General features: G+C 35.0%; 1 long non-coding RNA gene across 1 annotated transcript in view; it reads left to right on the top strand.

The window, feature by feature from the left end:
• The window catches only part of LOC144226899 (uncharacterized), a 240,550-nt gene that overhangs the window by 14,234 nt on the left and 206,975 nt on the right, over positions 1 to 19,341 (top strand). Inside the window, exon 3 of the long non-coding RNA XR_013333771.1 lies at positions 18,877 to 18,979. This is a non-coding gene — a long non-coding RNA (uncharacterized LOC144226899). The remainder of the gene's footprint in view (positions 1 to 18,876; positions 18,980 to 19,341) is intronic.

Raw genomic sequence — 19,341 nt, 5'->3', positions numbered from 1 at the left:
CAGTTCCTTAAAAAATAAATTACATAGATAATAGAAGTTAGGTCTATTTTTTCTTTCATGGCTAATCAGTGAAAAGGGAGGAGAGCAAAATGGTAGCTTGGCAAGAACTGTGGTTTTATTGCAAATGGAAATGGAAAACATTTTTCTACAATCAATTCCCAAATGCTCAGAAGCTACACATAAGAATATGCTCAGCTGTGTTATAATATTATACCTCTAGTTATCTTATAGCTTATATTTCCTAGGACAGTCTCTATTATCTACATTATCCTCTTATATGTCTTCAAATATGACTGATTAAATGCTCTGGTATTCTGCCTGTCTCTCACTATCTCTCTCTGTCTCTCTCTCTCTCTCCCACTCACACTCATGTGCACACGCTTGTGTGTACACACACACACACACACACTCTGAACACACAAATTCCCAAGGATTGCTTTAAAATAGATGAACCAAGATATTACAGCTGCTCAGAATCTTTATATATAGTTATATTAGTTAACTTAGGAGTCAGGGATTTGAAAGTGGAATGTAAGCAGATGTAGGCATACACAGGGATTATAATTTTTTCTGTTACCTCATTTCCTTTTAAATACTTGAAATGTTGAGAAATAATTATAATTATTCATGGAAGCCTGTAAACTTCAGAGTAGCATTCGTGTGTTGAAGGAGAAATAGATATTCCGTCGTCTGAGAAATCTTCTAATACAAAGTGTATTATTTAATTCCATTCCCTTTAATGCTGAGTGTTTTAAATCTGAGCCTACAGTGAGGTCACAGGTGACTCCACCAATTCTTGTGTGGTTTTAATACAAATAACTTTAACTACGCACCTTCAGCACTCATTTGTCCTGTCACTCTCTAGAAGTTGACCTGATTTGGAGAGGCACTATAATCCACCTCAGTAGGACATTGAGCAATCAGCGCTAGAGGACATTAAAATTAGAGTCAAATGGAAACTACTGTGCTTAGGTTGTTTAGTTATAATTGCCTAATGAGTGAGGGACATACTTCACCAATTAGCCTTTAAATTTCTAAGTTGGCAGTAAGAAAAGAGAGCACATGTGGCACTCCACAACCTGTACCTGTTAAAACCACATGAGAGCCAATGAAACCAAACAAATAACAAAAATCAAACAATAACACCTCATATGAGTATGCTCCAATATTTTTATTATCCTGTGTAGAATATCACAAATGCCTCACCAATCTCAATCTGTGTGTTTCCCACATTTATAAGGCATCAGACAACTTGTTGAGTACATAATATAGATTTTTCTAGGGGCATGTCAAAAGCTAAAGCAGCAGAAAAACATTTTTAGCAGCTGACTTCACTTATCAACTACCAGAACCCGAAAAAGGTCTCTGGCACCTGAAATCATTTAATGTTTTTATGGCAGTGATAAAAATCACTTCAGGTGTTGCTGCGGCAACAACTTTGAAAGCAATAGAGTTCCAATGTGGAGAAGATCCATCAAAAATAAATCAAACCTCGTTTCACTGGTGCCAAAGGAAGCATGTGTAATGGAGAGTTATTAAGATCAAAGCCATGTGCAGGTATTGGCTCCAGCACAGAGTCCTCTTGCTTGAGTATCCCCCAATCAGTCACTGCCCCTCTCATTTCTTCTTCCTGATACTGTCAGGAGATTCATAGGCTGTAGAGACAGAAGGTAAGTTCTTACAGGCTTTGAGAGCTTTCCTACCATGCCATTTTACCACATTAAATACACTCACGTACCCACAACCAGAGAGAGAGAGAGAAAAAGAAAGTTACTGCAAATAGTTTCATAATATTTATAAGATTTGCCCCAACAATCGAGTCACGTTTTCATCAGAAAGTCACCAATACTTATCTAACATTTACTGTTTTCTGGCCTCTTCAATGTGATCTCATTTAATATGTATAAAACCTTAGGTGTAACCTTGCAGGAAATGTATACTTAATCTCATATTGCAGACCAAATACTAGGGCTCATAGAAGTTAAATGTTTGCAATATTTAAAAAACTAACAAATCACTATTTCAAGATTATCAGTTTCTTTTAAATTACTTCCATTTTACTTACCGACCTCTAAAGCAAGATTTTAGAAACCTGTTATATGTATTTAAATTACTTTAAATTAGAAATTATTTCTATATTTTTAACATTTCTTTAATTTGAGATAGAGAGTGCACACACAAGTAGGAGGAGGAAAGAGAGGAGAGAGAAGATCCCAAGCAGGTTCCATGCACTGTCTGCACAGAGCAGGAAGTGGAGCTCAGCCTTATGAATTGTAAGATCATGACCTGAGCCGAAATCAAGAGTCAGATGCTTAACCGTCTCAGCCATTGGTTTCAGTTTTAAAATATATGTATTAAGTGGAAATATTATTCAAAGGTAAATTTCTTTCCTGAAAAGTGAGTGTTGATGTATTCATTAAAAAAATTAAGTTTAGGGGCGCCTGGGTGGCTCAGTTGGTTAAGCGTCCGACTTCGGCTCAGGTCATGATCTCATGGTTCGTGGATTCGAGCCCCATGTCGGGCTCTGTGCTGACAGCTAGCTCAGAGCCTGGAGCCTGTTTCGGATTCTGTGTCCCCCTCTCTCTCTGACCCTCCCCTGCTCGTGCTATCTCTCTCTCAGAAATAAATAAAATATTAAATTTTTTTTAAACTAAGTTTATTTTTGACAGAGAAAGTATGAGAATGGGTGAGGGTAGAGAGAGAGGGAAAGAGAATCTCAAGCAGGTTCCGCACCTTCAGCACAGAGCCTGATGTGGGGCTCAGACTCACAAACTGGGAGATCATGACCTGAGCTGAAATCAATAGTTGGACACTGAACCAACTGAGCCATTAAGGAGCTCCAGTGTATTCATTTTTAAAATATAATATTATATAAAATTTGCCATACTGTGTGCTATACTTTTGAATACCATAAAAAGAGCAAATAAGAATTTATGCAAAAAAAGTACAAAATTAAAATGGAGCTCAAGTTAACATGAATGAGATTTTACTTATTTTTTTTTTAATTTTTAATGTTTATTAATTTTGAGAGAGAAAGAGAGACAGAGCATGAACGGGGGAAGGGCAGACAGAGAGGAAGACACAGAATCTGAAGCAGGCTCCAGGCTCAAGCTGTCAGCACAGAGCCCAACACAGGGCTTGAACTGTGGACAGCAAGATCATGGCCTGATCCAAAGAGGCTGCTTAACCAACTGAGCCACCCAGGTGCCCCAAGATGTTCATCTGTTTTGATACTTATTGCTCACAATGCAAATAAGCAGCTGACTGACTGCTAGTAGCACATGTTCATTTGGGTTCTACATGCCGAAATCCATGTTTGACTGTGTAATATTTTAATTTTTCACCTTTCATCTCTATTTGAACCACATAAAACTTGCATTTCTACATTATGCTGTGCCATCTCTTAGCCTTTAATTAGTCTTTGTATATCTACCTCTTTTCCTTTCATATTAACCTCTAATAACTAAAATAGTTCTACTATCATGTAATATAGATTTATATCATAGGGAACCAGATGATACAACATGTATATTTTTTTGTAATTATAACTAACATGAAAGCACCAAACAAATCTTATGGGTTGTCGGACTTGAGAAAATAAGTAAAGGAATTACATATGTCCACAGACTCCAGTTTGAGAAAATACTACCATAGGGCAGTGAGAAATTTAACACAAGTAAATTTTTTTGAAAACTAATTCTTACCAGTTTTATTCAAATAATTACTTTATAATTGAATTAGAAGGATCAGTATAAGTAATTTGTGATGATCTAGGCTTAATGATTGTAAGCATCATGTCCAGATGCCTGATTACACAACACTGAGTTGCACTCCCCACCCACTCTCAGCTTTCCACATTAACTTCCACGAGCCTCCAATGCAGACTACCTGCTAGCCAGAGATTCTCAATGCTGGCTTCACATTAAAAAGTAACCATATTGGGGCGCCTGGGTGGCTTAGTCGGTTAAGCGTCCGACTTTCGCTTAGGTCATGATCTCGCTGTTCGTGGGTTCGAGCTCCAAGTCGGGCTCTGTGCTGACTGCCAGCTCAGAGCCTGGGGCCTGTTTCAGAGTCTGTGACTCCCTCTCTCTCTGACCCTCCCCTGCTCATGCTGTCTCTCTCTCTCCTAGAAATAAATAAAACATTAAAAAAAATTTAAAAAAGAAAAGTAACCATATTAAAAGGTCCCTATCTTTTGACAACCCTTTTTTTTTTCTCATGTCACTTTATGCTACTCAAATAAAAAGGTATGTATTATATATAGTGTTTTAGTCTCCCATGTACATGTTTCTAATCCAGTAAGCCTATGACCATAAATTTATATATTGTAAGCTAGTATATTGTGAACATTTTCCAGGTTTTTTTTTTTTTAATGAATAAAGGAACTAAGGAGGAAAGGAAAGAAGGAAATAATCAATTCTGTGTGTGTGTGTGTGTAGTATAGTATATGTAAATAAGTATATACAAATATATTTATATATAACATACATATGTTATTTTAATCAAATGTTATCAGGATCTGCCTGGATTCATAGAGTTATTTGTATCTGCACTGAATAAGCAATCACTACTTTATCACTGCTTCTGTGTACCCTCATTATACATTAGCCCTTCTTTGCACAAGCTTTACCTCTATTTTCTAGGTTTTGTTTTTAAATACTGTATACAAGATCATGAAATTTATTAGACTCACATATAACTCCACATTATCAGACTAAATATTTTATGATGTAAAAATATGTGTCTTTGGTTACTACTGTTAAATATTATATATTTTTCTAACTCATTTACATCTTCTCTTGCACTCTCCACTTTCACACCATCTTCTTTTCTATGTCTCTGTCCTCTTCTCCTAAGGACACACATCATTAGGCCAACCCTAATCCCATAGAATCATATCTTAATTACATCTGCAAAGACACCATTTCTAAATAAAGTCACATCTGGAGGTTCCAAATGGATGTGAATTTTTGAGAGATTTTATTCAAACTGCTATACTACCTGATACACCAAGTATTTTATATTTTTATTTATTCATTCTTACACTAGAATACATTAATGAGGACAAAACTTTATTTTTCTTTGTTCATTATCACTGCCCTCAATGCCTACAATAGTGCTCGATATAGAGTAAGTATTTAGCAAATTGTTGTTTTTAAAATACTAACCATTTTAGGGGCACCTGGGTGGCTCAGTTGGTTAAGCATCTGACTCTTGATTTTGGCTCAGGTCATGATCTCAGAGTGTGTGGGACCAAGCCCCGTGTTTGGCTCTGCACTGGGAGCAGTGAGCCTGCCTGGGTTTAACTCTCTTCCTCTCTTTCTGACTCACCTCCATTCATGCATGTACTAGCTCTCTCAAAATAAATAAATAATAAATAAATATAAGAAAATACCAAGCATTTTACTTTTATAACCCAAACATTATTTAGTGATTGTATTCTGTTTGTGAATAAAATCAGAATTGGCACCTATAGGGCCAAGTATGTCAGGATAAGACTTTCAATAATCAACAGCTTCTCATTACACTGTGCTAACCAATGCTCTTAGACGATTATCATAGTTGTTAAATATAATCATTCATAGGACGTTTACAGGATCAATAACCCTTGATTATTCCAATTCTTTCCTCCCTTATTTGTGACACTGTTTTTTTTAATTCTCAAAAACTCTCATATATCTTCTTTTCCTAGGATCAGCCAGGGATAAGATTGATTCAAAGTGTAAAGGTGTTGAGTTGAACTTCATCCACAAAACAGCCCATATAAATATCTACATTTCCAAGTCACAGAGAGAAATATTGAAACCAATTATTGTATCTTCGCTCATGCTAGTGACCTGAAAAAGATATTCTAAATACAGGAAAATTCTACACTGTCATTTCCATGAACCTAAGTAATTAATGTGGTTATCTATATGATGTGAAGTGATACATGATTATTTCAATAGGATAAATGAGTAAAAGAGATTTACCAGCACAGGATATTTTTCAACCATTTGATGCCAAAGAGATGCCTTTAAGGTCTATGTGAAGTGGGATGTTTCATACTCTAATTTTTCTCTGTCCCACCAGTAATTCAATTAATTATAAACATCCAATCCATGGCAGTTTATACCATCAATGAGAGGTTTTTAAGTTGAATGGTGGGGAGATTCATAATTAACATATTGCAAACATCCAAATAACCACACAGAAAATTTAATATATCAAAAGATGCAGTAGTTTGCTTATATTATATTATACTATACTATACTATACTGTATTTTGTAGCATAGTTAAGAAAAGTAGACTAAAATATCTATTTTAAATGTTATTTATTTACTTTGAGAGAGAGAAAGAGCACAAGCAGGGCAGGGGTAGAGAGAAGAAGAAAGAATCCCAAGCAGGCTCCACACTGCCAGCACAGAGCCCAACGTGGGAGTTGAACTCAAAGTGTGAGATTAGGACCTGAGCCGGAACCAAGAGTCAGAAGCGTAACTGACTGAGCCACCCAGGCACCCCTAGAGTAAAATATTTTATGTGACATTATTTCTAAACTATGCTAAAGATAATACCATATTAAAAGAATCAAATTTTTACTTGTCAGTAAGAAGTATTTTTGGTTTGGTACAGACTATAAGTAGACTCATTATCAATATGTGTGGGATTTTTCAGATAAATCAATAAAATATTTGCTTCCAGACTCTGCCAACAGGGTCATTGTATTAGTTATCTAATGTTGTGTAACAAATTACCTCAACATTCATTAGCTTAAGAAAAAAAAGCTGTTTATTATCTCACACAGGGTCAGGACTCTGGGAACAGCTTAGATGAATTGGCTCTGGCTCTCTCTCAGAATTAAAGGGTCTGTCTTGAAATTGCAATAAAGCTGTTGGGCAGGAGGGCAGTCGTATGAATACTGAGACCAGAAGGTAGTCTTGTCAGCTCACTCACAATGCTGTTGGCAGAACTTAGTTTCTCATTAGCTACTGGCTAAAGGGATTAGTTCCTTGACTTGTGGACCTCTCTCCTTGAGCAGCCTAAATATCCTAGAATAGAAGAACTGGCTTACTTCAGAGTAAGTTATCTGAGAGAAGGAGAAAAAAAAAAAAGAATGTGCAACTAAGACAGAAAGAGGTATTTTAATAACCTAATCTTGGAAGTGACGTACCATCTCTCCGTCCATATTCCATTGCTCACACAGATCAGTCCTGGTGTAGTGTGGGATTGGAATATACAAGCATGTGAATACCGTGAGGTGGAGATTTCTGGGGGCCCTTTTGGAAGCTGGCTACCACAGACACTGTCTATATTTGGGGCAGGAGGTTCTTTACTGAGCAAGAATTTCCAGTGTATTCCAGGATGTTTAGTGTTCCTACCCACCCCATCTCTGTGCCCCACAAGGAACTAAATGACAGCCCTTGTGAAAATAAGAAATTCCTCCTGACATTTGTAAAATCCCTCCATTGAGAAGCAATGTCTGAAATAGGCGTATCTATTGTGTTCAGAAGCTGCTTGTTAAAAAGGAGTCTCTCTGAACCTATTAGAAATGCAAGAGAAGTTTATGTGAATTAGTTAGCAGATCCTTATTTAGAGGCAAGCCATCTAGCTCAAGCTCTCCGTGTCAAGGTACATCAGAGTGTTCATAAACATGATTCATTGTGACAGCAAGAATGTCTAATTATGTGCATAGCTCATTGAATTTTTAATAGAATACCCTATACATAAAGGGCTGAGAGGTGTATTCCTATATAGCAATGTTTGTGTCTACTTTCCCATTGTTCTTCATCAAACAGCATTAGTGTGGAGACCTTCAATTCCACCTACTGTAACAAAGTTGTAATTATTAAATCAATAAGTCCTTAGCCTGTTCAAATTCTGTTTGTAAATGTCTTCACCACTGCAGTGTCTGCACACTTAAAATTCTTCTTCATTTTTAAGACAAATAAAAGATCAGATATTAAATTTGTTAGCCTATGTCAGAATGATAAAACACAAAATCAATTATTTCAGATTTATTGTACAAGTAACATGCTCTTATTCCTTATCATATGTTTGGTCACTGGAATGCCAAAGAGCACAATTTTTTAAATTTGTTCCTTTATTTATTCATTTATTCAGAATTGAATAGATTTATTGAGTACACTATCTTTAAAAACATGTTTTAGAATACCAACAAAATTACATAGATGAATCTGATCCCGTTCTCAAAAGGTCTATACTCTCATAAAGAGTGTCCATGATTTGCAGTCAAATGCTCTACCACTGAGCTATACTCCCTGGAGTGTCCATTACAGGTAAATTAATAACTTATTTATTTTTAATTAAAAGTTTCACCCAGATAAAGTATAGATAAAAAATCATTCTCCAGTACTATAGCACCCTGAAATTCCAAATAGACATGAAACTGATATTTTCTTAAAGTTTTAAATATTCAGGTAAAGAAAATAAAGACACCAATGATACATTAGTATTACATGCATATGATCAACTAGACCAAATGAAATGTAGAACATCAGTAGATGTTCTTTATGACATGAGGTTGATTTAAAATTATTTTATTTAAAACAGCCCATTGCAGGGGCGCCTGGGTGGCTTAGTGGGTTAAGCGTCCGACTTTCGCTTAGGGCATGATCTCGCGGTTCATGGGTTCGAGCCCCGCGTCGGGCTCTGTGCCGACTGCCAGCTCAGAGCCTGTAGCCTGTTTCAGAGTCTGTGACTCCCTCTCTCTCTGACCCTCCCCTGCTCACGCTGTCTCTCTCTCTCTCTCCTAGAAAAAAAAAATGTTTAAAACAGCCCATTGCATGCAGTCTTAAGGGTCGGCAGGGCAGCCACCCTGCCCTGGATCACAGGAGCCAATTGCTACATTTGTAGAAACTTTGCAAGTTGGTTAAGGTAGCTTTGGCAGCTTGAAATCAACAGGGGTGGAAGTATTTACACCAGGGAAATTGACAAATGCCATAAATGAGGAACTTTTAAAATTCCCCACAGGGAACTTCTGTTAAACAGTTGCTAGAAAACCCCTGCAGCAATGCTTCTAGTCTTAAATTTATGACCAGATGAGATGCGCCATTCTAGTATCACACTCAATATCATGTTACTTTCTTGAGCTGCATAATAAGGCTATAAACTTCACCAACCAAAAGGATAATACATTTTAGTCCAGAAGAACAAAGCATCCCAGCACCATTTAGAGTATCTGTTTGGAGGGTGTTACACCCTAGGATATCAATCTGAGTTTTCAAGAAAGAGAATTCTCAATAAAAGCATGTCTTCTGTCCTCCTTGAATCTGATACTCTACTTCAATTGAAAAAAATATGAAAAACGGAATAGGAGACCAATTTAGAAGATTAATATTTGTATAGATCAAAGTTTACCACTTCTCTTTTAGCTAGAGAGTAAGGGTCATTATTGCTACCACAATGGGTTCAAAACTTTAGAGAACAAAGTACTATTGTCATAAAGCATGTAGTTTTATTATCATTTTATTAAAACAAGAAGATACTGAGCCCCTGACTGAACCTATATGTTTTACGTCAGGCAGTTATAAAATGTAAGTTTATGAATCTACACTTATTCAAAACTGCCTCATACATTTCTTTCTCTGGGAATCGATACCACTCTTTTCTTTATATACTTTGAAAATATAGCAAAAAAAAAAAAAAAGGAAGCATTTGCCAAAAGCTATATTACTATGATTTTAAGACTTTGATTATTAATACATATGGGGTCAGAAAATTTCGGTTCATGGTTCCCAGAGTGAAAATATCTTTGGCAGGCTACATATAGTATATATAAAAAGACATACACATTATAGTACATATGCACTGCCAAAATCCTCCATCTGTGCGCAGTGGCTGAGTTATGGCTGCCCGGGGAGATATAACTTTTTAATTTACTTACTTTCATGTCTTTCAGAATTTTCCTATACTGAAGACTTTTGTAACTCATGTTCAATTTTTTAAATATCGGCCATTTTATATGTGATATGGAAATGCTCCAGTCAAAAAGCTTTTCAAAAATTACTAACCCCTAAACTCTAACTTGAGAGAAATGGATGACCACAGACAGTTATATAACTAGCAATCCACGATATTGGACATGTACCCCATTTCCCCAAGGTTTTTAGAACTTTATTTCACATGAAATAGAGTATATAAAATATTGATTACTCTTCAAAACCTAATTAACAAACACCAATAATTAATTTTCAGTGCAGTTGTACAAATATTTATTGAAGGTGATCTAACTAATACAGAGAAGCAGTTGCTACCTGTTATAGTGATGGCATTTATATATAATACTGTTTTCTTATATTATTGTTATATTTCATCAGAACTACAATACCTAACACAGCACATTGAAATGTTTTTTCATGTGATTGTCATGTAGTTTTTAAGTCCTTATAAATAAAGGACTTTTTATGGCTTGCATTTGTATATTCAGGCCCTGTAACAGCCCCCAATATATCATAAGTGGTTTTGATGAAATGTGAAAAATAAGTAATACAATTTTGAATTTGTAGATTTTTTTAAAATTTTGAATTATTTATTTATATTCAGTATTGATATACCACAATTATTCATCTTCCCTAATAGTGATTTTGTGAGACAAGTCACATCCCTTTCTGAGAAAGTAAATGAAATTAATAGGACTTACCTCAGGCAATATGAGTCAGTAGTGGAAGACGATACCCCCAAAGCTGCTCATAAGCTTTATTACACTAGAGTTTGGTTCCTATTTTGGCACTACATGTCACTAGCAGTGCTCATTATTTTCTTAGAGAAACCGACAGCATTGGCCATGGGCCACGCATGAAAACAAGAGGAGGAAGGGAATGAGAGGGAAGAATGTAAAATTTAAAAACTAAGGACAATAAGGGAAGGAAGAAAGTGAGGAGAGAAGAGAAGAAAAAGGAAGATAGCTGAAGTGCTGCAAACTCACTTGTGTTAATCCCTACTTCTAAATGTTCATTATTTATTCCAGAGAAATGTGTTATTTCTTTCCATCTGGAAGAGTCTAATGAGTTTGTATAGAAATAAAGATCGCTATAAGAAAAACTCACATTTATATTAAATCCAATAAAAAATAAATACTCTACATTTTCATTCCACAGGGCATGCCATTAATTGGACAAATGCCAATGCTATCTATAGATTTGAAAATCAGAAAAACAAAAATAATTAAGGTATGACTTTCATTGAATTTAATGAGGTACTAAACAAGAAAATGAGTTGAAACATCTTTAGTGATTTCTTGTCTTATTAGCTTCTATTATAAGGTAATAACTATACACACACACACACACAAATCCATAAAAATAAATTTTACTGAACAATGAATAGAATTACTGGAGCCATCAGAGTTAGCGTAATGCTCCTAGTTTGCAATTTATGCCATTATATTTCAATATAATCTTATTACTATTTACTTTCCTTCAGTAGAATAAAACTCTCTGGGTGGTCCCTGTGACCTTCAGTATGTTAATCAGTGCAAGTCCAATTTTTTATATTTGGTCTCTAGACAAAATAATGTTTCACTTTTAGTTTGTGCTGTGAACATACATCTAGAGTCAAGTACATTGAGTGGGTGAATTTAAAAAGACTACATGTTGAGGTTGAAAAGGACGTTTACCTCCTCTGGAACATTGGTGAAGCACATGGACCCAAGACTCAGGCAATTTAGGATTCCCAATTTTAACATTTGTGTAGCCATGGACAGGTTACTTAACCGCTGCCATCAGTTTCCTCTCTGTAAGTTAGGACTTCTGTTACTTGCCCCTAAGATTGTAAGTAAAGCATTTCGACTAGTGGCTGGCACACAATGATGACTAAAAATTATTCTCATTTCATTAGTACTATCTATATAGAAACATCAAATTATTCTTAAGAATACTAAAGACAAGCAAAAACAGGAAATTTCTGCACAGTCACAGAATTTCTTAGAACAATCAGTACTAGGGGCACCTGGGTGGCTGGGTGGGTTAAGCATATGACTCTTGATTTTCCCACAGGTCTTGATCTCACAGTTTGTGAGATGAAGCCCCCCATTGGGCTCTGAGCTGACAGTGCAGAGCCTGCTTGGGATTCTCGCTCTCTCCCACTCTCTCTCTCTCTCTCTCTCTGCCCTCCCTTGCTTGTGCACTCTAGCTCTTTCTCTCTAAATAACTAAATTAAAAAAAAAAAAAGAACAGCCAGGACCATGAACTAAAAAACCTATTGTTCAAAATTGTTTAAATACAGAAGAGGATTGAGGAAGATGGGAAAGTTTTTTCCCTTTTTATGGTTGCTGGTGGTTTCTTATAATTTGGAAATACTTTAAATATACAAAGAGTTGTTCTTGACCTCAGTGCATGAAATCATAATACTCAATACTTCAATAAATGAATGACCAACTCTTTAAACCAGAATTTGTAGGCTTCAGATATTTTATTTATTTATTTTTTTGGTCAAAATGAAATTAGGCAACAATCGTCTCTCTTTGTGCTGGTCAAAAGCATCTAAAAGTGTTTCTCAAAACCTCTATGAAAATTGTGAGTTTGGAAAATCTATTTTCAAAATTAAAGACATAATTAATAATGTGCTATTTAAATCCACATCAGTAATGTTCATTTTTTAAATAAAAGTGTTAACTAGCTCAAATTACTTGAAAATATGTAACAGCCAAGTAAATAAAATCATTACTAGGAAAACATCTAGGATCTTACTGAATTATATTCTAGTCAATATATGTTGAGTGTATAATAATTAAGATACTTAATAGTTCCAAATGCAGTACGTATTCCTACATTAGTTCCTAATGGAAGGTAGCTCACCCTTGGTTCCTTCTTTAAAGCAACTGCAGTTTTATGTAATGTAAAAATCCTGAATTCTTTATAGAAATTTCTAAAACAAAGAAATAAACATACACACAATACACATTTGTATGGATGGATGATGTAATATATATATATATATATACACACATGCAAATTATCACATGCATATATACATATACTCTCAAGAAAGACAAAGGAAATGAGCAATTTCTTACAAATTTTGTGTTTTTAAAAAGCTTTGCATATTTTTGGTAAAGCTTAAAACAGACAAAGCTTTCCACTTTCTATGTCAACAGATGGGAACCGACATCTGGGCAATCCAAAGGCTGCTTAGTTAGATCTTTGTCAGTGATTTTATTCATATCATTATACACTTTTGTATATTAATATTAATTGGAATTGCTATTACCTGGATAAACATTGTCTGGGAGACAAGAAACAACTGGACTATAAATAAGCCATGAATACAAACTTTGCCACTTTTAACTTTCCAAGTGAGTCAGCAATATTTATTTATTTTCTATGCTGTGCAGAGTTTATTTTGCAACAAACACCTCTCAGAGTTTCAAGTGTTTGGGAGAGTAGTCATTTGTTTACTCATTGAACATGAATTTATTGAAATATTTCAGGCATAGGCTTGAAAGAGGTACATCTGAATAAGGTACTTCCTTTATAGAAATTGTGTATCATTTTAGAACGTAAACATATAAAGAAATAAATTATAATACAATAAGCCAATTCCTATTTTAAAAAACAAGGAAGAAATGTGTTTATAGTTAGATGTTGGAGTAGCTGATGAGATATGGTGGAAAACATGTTTTACAAAGTCATTTTTGAGCTAGAGCTTAAAAATTAAATAGGTTATTTCCCAAGATTAGAAAGAGGAAATTACTACAAAAACTAATTAGAGTAATCAAAGGCTTTATTCAGCAATGTTTGAGAGGTCTGGAAAGCTTGAAGAATAGATTAGTGATAGGAAGGTGCTGGAGAGGAAGCTGAGTCAGAATGAGAATCTTCTATTCCTCACCAAATTATCTAGCAGTCTAGGAATAAGTATTTAACAAATCCTAACCAGTATCTGAATTTTTCAGAAAATTTTTGTCTTCCTGAGTTTTATGAAAATCTTTAATTGTAATCCTCAGCTCAGCTCTAGATGTTCAGTTTCTACTGTTCTTCCATTTGGATCAGCAGTTTTAAGAGGGCATTTAGTAATGGGATTATTGTTCATTTAGGATATCAGAAGAAGGAGAAGAATGAAGGGGGGAGTATAAATGAGTGGTAAAAATAGAATTCATGAGATATATGGGTAATGCTACCATTGTCCCTACCAAGATTTTTGCTAGGCCCAGTGTATTCTTCTGCAAAAACTGTGGATGGTCTTTCAGAAGAAAGATTATATATCCACCCTATGTTACTCTCCAATTTCAGAAGACAACTACAGACTATACACTGATTGCTTATAGCCAATCCATTTGCCAAGAATTTATGGGCAAACCAGCTGCCAAACACCTGTTGAATGTGAAATCAATGGGAAGTTAGAATCAGACACAATACTTCCTGGTAGGGAGACAAACCCACCAGTCTCATGGGAAGCTAAGTTTAAACAAAATCCATTCTTCTAGAGAAGCAGAATTCCTAGTCCTGAGTAGCTTGCCACTGAGCTAAATCAGAGTGAGATTCCAAGGTCACATGTAGTCTACTTGCTGTATCACATTCCCTGATGCTGAGCATTTAACAAATTATACTAATGTTTTGAAGAGACTATTCTTTCCCTATTGTATACTCTGGGATCTGTTGTCATAAATTAATTGAATGTATATGTGTGGGGTTATTTCTATATTCTGGATTCAGTTCCATTGATCAATGCATATGTTTTTATGCCAATACCACATTGGTTTGATGACTGTAGCTTTGTAATATAGCATGAAATCAGGAATGAGTGACCTCTGGCTTTGCTCTTCTTTCTCAAGATTGCTTTCACTGTTCATAGTCTTCTGTGATTACATACAAAATTTAGGATTGTTTATTCTGCAAAAAATGCTGTTGGAATTTTGGTGAGGATTACATTGAATCTGTAGATCACTTTGAGTAGTATGGACATTTTAACATTAATCCTTGAAATCCATGAGCATGGAATATCTTTGCATTTATTTGTGTCATCTTCAATTTCTTTCATCAAAGTCTTATAGTTTTCAGTACACAGATCTTTCACCTCATGGGTTAGATTTATTCCTAGGTACTTAATTCTTTTTGATGCAAATGTAAATGGGTTTTTTAAAAAAAATTCTTTCTATGGTTCATTATTTTTGTATGGAAACAACTGATTTTTATATATTGATTCTATATCCTGCGAATTTGCTGAATTTTTTAGTTTTTTTTTGGTGGAGCATTTAAGAGTTTCTATATAGGAGATTATGAAACTGCAATATAGAGACAATTTTCTTTCTTTCTTTCTAACTTGGATTTTTTAAAATTTATTTTTCTTGTCTAAGTGCTCTGGCTAGAACATTCAATACTGTGTGGATTAAACATGGCAAAAATGGGCTTCCTTATCTTTTTCCTGATCTTAAATGAAAAGCTTTTAGCTTTTCTCCATTAAGATTGATGTTAACTGTGGGCTTGTCACATATGGCCTTTATTATGTTGATATGATCCCTCCATACCTATTTTGTTAAAGGTTTTTATAATAAATGCATGTTGAGTTTTTTTGAGTGTCCTTTCTACATTTTAAGATGAGCATATGATATTTATCTTTCAATTATTTTTAAATTGTTTAAATTTTTAATTTGGTCTATCACATTGGTTTGGCAGATGTTCAGCCATCCTTGCATCCCTAAAATAAATCCCACTTTGTCATAGTATATAATACTTCTACTTCATTATTAAATTCAATTTGCTAATAATTTGTTGAGGATTTTTGTATCTATATTTATCAGAGATATTGGTCTGTAATTCTCTTTTCTTGTAGTATCCTTATCTGGTTTCAGTGTCAGGGTAATGTCAGCCTCATAAAATGAGTTTGAAAGTGTTCCCTTCTCTTCATATTATTGGAGGTGTTTGAGAAGGATTGTTTCTTGTTTGTTTGTTTTTTAATTTTTTTAAATTTATTTTTGACAGAGAGAGAGAGACAGAGAATGAGCAGGGTAGGGGCAGAGAGAGAAGGAAACACAGAATCTGAAGCAGGCTCCAGGCTCTGAGCTGTTAGCACAGAGCCCAACGCAGGGCTCAAACTTGTGAACCGCAAGATCATGACCTGAGCCAAAGTTGGCCATTTGATCGACTGAGACACCCAGACACCCCAAGAAAGATTGTTAAGATTAGTTTTTTCAGAGTTTAACAATAAATCCATCTGGTCTTGTACTTTTCTAGAACTTATTGGAATAAAAGCTTTTGTACAGCTCAATAAATCATCAACAAAATGAAAAGGCAACCTACAGAACAGAAGAAAGTATTTGAAAATAATATATCTGATAAGGGATCAATGTCCAAAATATATAAAGAATTCATACAACTCAATCCAGTTAAAAATGAGCAGAGGAACTGAATAGCTATTTTGCCAAAGAAAACATACAAATGGCCAATAGGTAAATGAAAAGATACTCAACATCACTACTCATCAAGGAAATGCAAATCACAACCACAATGAAGTATCACCTCACACCTGTTACAATGGCCATCAGCTATCACCTAAGAGATAAGAAATAACAAGGTTGATGAGGATGTGGAGAAAAGGCAGTTCTTATACCTTGTATAATTATACATAATTTGTACATGTCATAGCATGTAAGATTTTTTAAATGTTTGATGGGAACATTATATGATATATATCTTTGTTTTCATTATACTTTCATTAGAGATCTATATGAGGAACTTAATATATTGTTTGTTTAAACTATATTGATCATAGTATTTAAAAAAATACTCTCTGTATGGTTTCAGTTAATGGAATCAAGATGAAAAATAGAAAAGCTAGTTCTTCTATTCCTTAGCTACACAAAAGCTCCTTCAAAGAGAATTTTTATGGCTACCTTGGGAAAAGTATTTCATTGTAAGATTGTATCAGCATAATAAGAAATATTTGATGATATTCTTTAGCCATTGTGGATAGGAAGCTGCAATAGAGAAAGGATAGTCCTCAAGATTACTGTTATTTCTGATACTAGTTACAAGTTTAGAGGGTCCCCAAAATGTCAAGTTTAATAATTTGCTAGAAAGACTCATAGAACTCTCTTAAAGCTATTCTACTCACAGTTACAGTTTATTAAAAAAAAAAAAGGAAACCGATAAAAGTCAGTCAAGAGAAGGGGTATATGGGGCAGAGTCAGGAAAGTAGACCTTTCTACCTGTCATAATTATGACAGGAGTCATAAACATCATTAAATTCCTGGCATCGATGTGTTAACAGTGTGCATGGAGGGAGGATTTCCAAGCTGGGACATTCACCTGAGCCTTGGTGTCCACAGTCTTTACTAGGGCTTGAATACATAAACCTGACTGGCTGGTTATGTGGCCAATCATAGTCTCCAGCCCCCTGGGAAGTTGAGCTGATACCATATGACCTAACGTATCCCCATCCAAATCACACTCTTGTCTGGCTCAAGGCTCCCAGATAAACAAAAATGTTTTCAGGGCTTATAGATTATGCCCAGGATCCATGGTTGAAGATCAGACTTCTCTATGGATAAGGTTACAATATTACACAGAGGCCATGATAATATAGCTTTAAAAGTCTTTAGCATTTGTCTGATACCCAAAATTAGGTAAAGCAACTTTCTTTGGTGTGCTCGATTAAATTCTGATTACTGGTGAATCTGTGCTTTGAAAATTTAAGAACACATTCTTTTTAAAATGTATTTATTCTTTTATTTAAGCTTCATGCCCAACATGGGATTTAAACCCAAAACCCTGGGATGAAGAATCGCATGCTCTACTGACCGAGCCAATCGGGTGCCCCCCAGAGCATATTCTTTCATTTAAGAACACCTCACTCTGCCAAAGAAAAGGTAGTAGTTGATGAAATAAGAGTCAATTAGTCAAACTTATACTGGTAATAGAACTGTGATCTCTAAAGAAAGGAGGATGGGGGGATATTTGAATTGGGTATTAACAGGATCTAGTTATTGTTTTTTTCTTTACATTCACCAAAAATGGAAAATACTAGAAATTCGTTCAGTCATCCATTCCAATATTTTTAACAACGCTCAAATGGCATTGGCTTTCAGGTACTTCTGCTATCATATAAGGTATATTCCTCTTATTTGGACTTTTGTGGAAACTATAAAGCCTTATTTCAGTATTGTCTATATAATACTGGTATTATCATGTAATCCTCAAAGAACTCCAAATCAATTTAAAAATTCAAAGCTCTTTTAACTTTTTATATTCAAGATAAATAATTTATAGAAAACTTGTACCTTCAAAAATCCAGTGTTTCACTATTTCTAAAAGCAAATATTGTCTGTAGGAAAAAAAATGCTTTAGTCTCTAAGAGTGAAAAAAAGAAAAATAGTCACTACATGTATTTTGTCTAATCATTGACATTTTAGATTTAAATTGCTAATTCCCTAGAGGAATTTTAAGTAAATTAGGAAGGATGGCTAAAATTAGATCATATAGGAACATTTTCCCTTATGCTGTTCTAAGGAACTAAATTCACATTTAAACCTAATTTTCATAACAAATGACTTTTTTATTTTGTGTTACTCTTGGGGAAGTCTTTGTACTCTCACTTTGAACCTTTTACTCTGTCCTAATGTTATTATTTTTGACCACTCTGAACTGCTGAAGTAATTTATTATTATGCAACCTTATCTGTATGGTACTACTCATCATCACCATTAGAAGAAACATTGCAATGTCCTTGTGCAATTACAGGGTAGCTGGACACTAAGGGGAGAAGCATGTGGTTTCACATCCACATCCTAGATATTTTGTGGACCTAATTAATTTGGGAACCTGCTAACTGTACCCTAGACAATCAAGCACACAGAAATACTGGTATCATTATGCGTCTTAAATTTACAGACTTCTCTGGACATGTGTTTAGCTCATTTTTCTAACCATGATCATCCATTTACAGAGACTGAAGATTTAACTTGAGCCTACATGGAAACTGTGGGAGGTTTTGGATAAAGAAGGCATGTGCACTAAATCAGTAAGAATGCTCCTCCATCAGTCATTAGGTAAGATTTCTACAGTGCATACAGATGAAACACCTTGTGAAGCAGTTCAGGCACAGTCAGGTGCAAGAAATCATGTTAGTTTCTTCAGATGTATAATATGAAGGGACTCATTTGTGCCTCAAAGAATAGAATGGAAGACTACGGAAGGGTCTTAGTCATTGCTCATGTTTGAGGATGTTCTTGTTGTGTTTGAGAGTGATTTGTTATGTATATGGCTTACAGATCTTAATTGTGATAAAACTTCAATGAATTAAAACATGCAATACATGGGACGCCTGGGTGGTTCAGTCGGTTAAGCATCCGACTTCAGCTCAGCATCCGACTTCAGCTCAGGTCATGATCTCGTGGTTCGTGGGTTCAAG

Source organism: Crocuta crocuta, unplaced genomic scaffold, assembly GCF_008692635.1.
Source record: "Crocuta crocuta isolate KB4526 unplaced genomic scaffold, BGI_CrCroc_1.0 scaffold283, whole genome shotgun sequence".
Classification (NCBI taxonomy): Eukaryota; Metazoa; Chordata; class Mammalia; order Carnivora; family Hyaenidae; genus Crocuta; species Crocuta crocuta.
Note: the sequence above shows the minus strand (reverse complement) of the source record. Positions and strands in the feature narration are given on the sequence as shown.